We start from the raw sequence: 5,576 nt of genomic DNA, 5'->3' as shown, positions 1-5,576 counted from the left end.
ATAATGCAAGTCATCTAGAAGGCGGGAGGAAAATATTATGGTCCCAAATTTACATCATTAAATGCAACATGGACTGCTCTGTATTTATTGGTTGGGTGGCAGACGCCGTCACGTGGGCCATATCCTGACTCATATCCTGACTTGAAACGTCTTTACGGGAAATTTCTATTTCCACCACAATATTTTAATTAATGCCCCTGACATGTGGGGACGATAAAGAAATATAACGCTGGCCGGTTTTTTTTGTCTTCCAGTCATGACCGGGCGCGTTATATTTCTTTATCGTCCCCACATGTCAGGGGGCATTAATTAAAATATTATGGTGGAAATAGGAATCACCCGTCTTTACCAAGCTTCAACATTTATGTACGCCTGGAACTTCAAAGTCGTCCATTCAACACTTTTTCATCTTAAACGTTTTCTGCAAATCACAGACTGCGGTGATTCCCATATTGACTGTGATGGTACATCCATCACGTGGATGTATGTTGACGTTATTTTTACTTTTTTTTTAAACTTTGTGATTCACAAGCTTACTCGACTCTGATTTTGATATTCTCTACGTACTTGAGGGGGCAGATAGCTTGGTAGGTTTTATTTTAAACTGAGTTTAAAATTAGGAAAATTATAATTTTAAGTCGTTAAGTTTGTAAAAAATATTTTTATATTAAATATTTTTTAATTTTTAAAAATACAATTTAAACATCGATTTTAGAAAACTTTTTCTAAGAACGATTTTGAAATATCTTTTGCTATAATAATCCATGTTGAAATTGCTACAACAACTATGGAATACATTTCGCTAGAAAAAGCAATATTGAGACTACAACAACCACTATTGAGATATTGTTTGTAAATCATCATTTCAATCGGCATAAAAAGTTGTCTTCATTATTTACTTTGTCTTCTGCCTTAGATTTGAGATGTATAACATTTTATTTATATATTTTTTAGTATAAAATATGGAATAAGCTAGGTAGGTAGTGTGTTTTCTTTTTCTTTACTTTTATTTTGTTTTTTGTTTAGATTTCCATATAAGGTTGTTTGATACATTATAATAACAAAACATCCAACATACATTGAATACTATGTTTGAGAATTTTACTCATTACCTTGCTTGACTAGGTGGTTGCTTCATTAAGCTTTTGATAAATTAGTTTTCCTTGCCTTTTTTATTATTTCTACTTGTAACAATAGATTTTGGGTGTCTAGGCTAAGAAACCTTGGTTTTTTTCTTTGGGTGTGTTATATCAAAATCAAGCCCTGGAAGGCTGCAACCCAGGAAGACTTCAAGTAACTATTTCACACCAATATTTAAACTAAGGCTTCGGCCTCCTTAGCCTGAGAGGGCTCTCTCAAAGGATTATTGATTTTGACTATTAATAAGATGACTAACTCTTGTGAATAACATTGACAAATAATGAAGGTTGGACAAACATTACATAAGTTTCCATTGGGCCTATGGAGTCAAACATACTACAGCAAACAATGATGATGCCTTACATAGAAGTCAGGGCATTTAACATTTGGATGTTCAGAATACCACTTATATAAAACCACAGTTTCCAAAGACATACAGGAAATCAGAGCATGATCAATGAATTCTGAGTGATTATGCATTTGTACAACTGTAAAAGAACACTAAAGAAAATATACCATCACACATTCTGAACAAGAAAATCCCTTATGAATCCTGAGAAGTAAAACAGTCATTTATATTACTGAACTCTGTTTTTTACATAAGCCAAAACAGTCCTCTGTTTTATAAAATATCCAACCCTCATTACATAGATGTTCCAGCTATATATAGAAAATCCTTATTCTAACTACTTCGAGCTTCCTCCTCCAACATGAGGGGAACTCGAATTCTGCCTATGATGACACCTATCTGCTTTACAACAAACTATTAAATACAATTAGTGCTAACTGGAGTTCTAAAGAGTTCTAATTTGACTATGACTCTAACTCTATCTTCTTCGTAGAATGATTCCTTCTTGTTCTTTGACACTTAGACTCCTTGCAGTTTGGCTGAGATGACTGAGATGAGTATTTAAAGCTCCATGTTGGCCTCGGATGCTGAATACTTTAACTGCTCAGTGATGTTAGGTGATATCCCTTGCTTTTCGGTTCCAGTCCTCCATAACTTCGAATATACAGCAGCATGTTTTTAGCCCTTTTAATAACCCAAAAATATAGGACATCACCATGTTCCTGATGTGTTGGAGGCTTCATCGATGGCCAAGTGTGCAAGCCAAAATTCCTTGTATGCAATTCATTTGATACCCCATGAACAGTGATAAAGTGGCTTTATAACAGAAACTTTAAGCTTGAGTTAAAATATTCCACCATTTTAAAGGTACACCTGTCTTGATCTGAACGGCTTTGATAGCTTCATTTGGTTTCTTACATATCCTTTAGGTGTTTTCTTTTGAAAATTCCCGCCCATATTACCAAACTGTTTGTCTGCGTTAAAACCATCACCTACAGCAGTTTCGTAGCGCGCTACGAAACTACTGTGTAATTTCAAGAACATAGTCTTTCTTTCTGACCAATTTCAATGCCTGCAAGACTAGTAGCAAGAAGAGATTTAGTGTCTAGTTGCCATTTGAACTCCTTAAGAACAGTGAACAAGGAAGCTAATGAAGGAGTAATCTCCGTTTCTTTAATGTTATTGCAGGAGACAACTCATAACCTCTTAAGATCCTTTAAACCAAGAAGAACAGTCTATAAAACCATAGTAGACAGCAGGGAGACCCTCCTTGTCTTGTAAATTGCAAAGAATAATCTGAAGCCGTTCAAGTGCAGGACAGAAACCCAAATGTTCGACTGGACCAGAGTTCGAATCTATTTTCTTCCGATTTTCCAGCCTAAGGGTCTTCAAATTGCTGCAATATGACAGAGCCGCAATTCATCCCTCATCAAAATCCTGATTCACTAATGTCAATTCTTCAGGCATAAAACAGTACTGCCCGATTGCAGCAATTTCATCATAGCTACCATCATAGCTACTTAGCTCGAGCTTCAGTAGAAGTTTACAGCTAAGAGCCAACTTGGTAAGGCCAATATCACTGAAACTAAAATGGTAAAATTCTTCAATGGACCCAACTAAGCGAAGGATCTGCAAATTCTGACAGGCGGAAATGACACTAAGGGACTCATCAGTACCGTGATGCAGTTCCAGCTCTTGTAGCATTTGGCAGTTCTTAGCAATACATGCAAAACCAATCTCTGTATTGGGGAATCCAACCTTTTTCTCTTCTGTAGATTGTTTCAACCCTATTTTGGAAGCTTCTTTTCCAGTTTGTTAATGTTGACAAGGGAACAACTACAAGGAAAAGACCGTGTATCTACTGCAAAGATCTTTAGATCGAGATGTCTATCATCTATAGGCAAACTCTGTCTTGCTCCAAACATTGAGGAGAATAAGTTCGAATCAACCCACAAATACACATACATAATGATGGCTTGGAACAGAAAATCACGCTTCTTACATCTGCAAACATGACAACTTACAACGAGATAAACCAAATGAAAAACCTTGATTTGTTTGACTGGACTTATTTGAATGGAATGTGCATGTAATCTACGATGCTCATAAGATCCTACTTCCCTGTTAATGCCCAGGGTTGTCTTCCCACTCTTGCAAATAAGATTTTACTGAAGGATCATAATTTGTGGCTAGGCGAAGGTAGTGCTCTGCTCTCGAATGAAATTTTGATGCTGGACCCTTCAGAATGTGCCACAGTAAAGCCCTACAGCCTGTTGTTTTCTCCTCTGAAGGCTCCATGACAATTTCTCCCATTATTTTTCGTATACCTTTTATGAGCTGCTTAACAGATGCATTTCGGAGCACAAATGACACAGTCTCAGCCAAAAACTCTTGCACATATTCTCGATGGTAGTACCGCAGCTACTTTTTTATCTTCATTACATATGCAATGTCCTTTACAAGAAGCTTCTGCATGTACTTCAAGATATAAGAGAAAGCTGTGAAAACCTGTTCAAGAATTTCAGGATTTCGATCTCCACCAGATTCTAGAAGGTTTCCCATGGCTTCCATTAGTTTATGGAGAAAAGGCATGAACTCCTCACGCAAATCCCTTGACAGAACTGCAATCAAACTGAGGATAGGCTCAAGGGAAAGCTTAGCCTACATGTGCAACCGGCAAAGAAATTTTGATACAATTATTTCCTTGTGTAGCAAAACTCGTGGTAAAGTTTGCACCACTGGCATCAATTCTTCATATAGAGAAATAAATTCTGCCGCACTATTCAGTTCCCGCCATTGTAGAAGGTTTTCATGGAAAAATGATGTTCCTTGAGTTGGCTCAAATAGTGTCAACGCTGTAACCAAATGCCAGAACCAAGCAAGTTTTCAAGTGCCCTAGAACTTGATATGCGACTGGAGTGTGGATAATTAAAATGGCCATAATTGACACTAGACCATTTGCGCAAGTAACCAGATCTTTAAACCGGCCAAAAACATGGATTCTGAGAGCCAAAAAAAACATCCATCCAACGCCACAGTATTTACCATATCAAATTCCGAGAGAATTACAGTCCTGTACGACGCACACCCTGCTACAATTTGGCTGCGAGGTTCTGTTGGCCTTGGAAGCCCCGACAATTCCAAAGCAATGGAATACGTGAGAGGATAAAATTGTGACAATAATTATAATGAATGTGTACGGTGGTTTGGAATAACTTGTGCCATTCCTCGCACCGCATCCCAATTCCATCCTCCGCCTTATGCCTTGCGTTGTCTACCTTTTCCTTGATTGATTGAACAAGAGCCTTGTCATGAAACAGCACCAAGGCCCACCGAATTCCCCTGCGAATCTCTCCAAAAAGACACTCCGAATTCCAACGGAATCCTAGACCTGTTTGTTGAGAAGTCCGAACACGCAGCTACAGAGTTGTAAGCCTTAAATTTGAGAGTTGTAATATGAAGCACACAGACAGAGAGAACTCCATTAGTGAATCTCTAAAAATAGAGGTTCATCCAGGGAGCTTTCCCCTGTATGTGTTGAGAAATTCACACATGCGCAACAAGATAGTTGTGAGGCCAGGGAAAGACCCCATCCTCGCCTTTTAGCACCTGGAACTGTTTCTAACACACGTGTTGTTTTACTGCCCCATGCATTTGGCAAACCATTCGCCACAGATCCTCATTTTTTGTCAACTGATAAAGACGCTTTCATGCTGATCCAGCACTATGACACGTTGAGTCAGATATTCCCACAGAATCCATAGGAGACAGCTGTGAAATATTGGCTATGGATTCGAACAATTCCCCAATTTCGTAGCGCAGCCAGTGCAAAATATGAATTATGCGCTACGAAATCACCTAGAACATGTTGCGCTGCGAAACTGCTAAAAAGGATTTAGGCGCATCAACTAATGTGAGCGGTTTTGAAATTTTGGCATTAGAATTTTCAGTGATAACAGTGGCTCCACTTGGGATAGTGTGCCCTTGTGGTACACTAAGAACTCGCAGGTCCAGTGCCTTATCCATTTATGACAAACAGAAATTTGCTTGACAAGCATCCCTTTCCAGCTCCTTGGGTCTTCACCTC

At 38.4% G+C, this 5,576-nt stretch overlaps 1 pseudogene; it reads right to left on the bottom strand.

Annotated features, from left to right (window-relative positions):
• Positions 1-2,523: 2,523 nt before the first annotated feature.
• LOC149171856 (F-box protein At5g51380-like) lies at positions 2,524-4,060 on the bottom strand (annotated as a pseudogene).
• Between the last annotated feature and the right edge of the window lie 1,516 nt (positions 4,061-5,576).

The sequence above is a fragment of the Pinus tabuliformis genome, chromosome 4_2 (assembly GCF_031772625.1).
Source record: "Pinus tabuliformis cultivar Carrire ecotype Pingquan chromosome 4_2, CPIR1, whole genome shotgun sequence".
In the NCBI taxonomy this organism is placed as follows: Eukaryota; Viridiplantae; Streptophyta; class Pinopsida; order Pinales; family Pinaceae; genus Pinus; species Pinus tabuliformis.
Note: the sequence above shows the minus strand (reverse complement) of the source record. Positions and strands in the feature narration are given on the sequence as shown.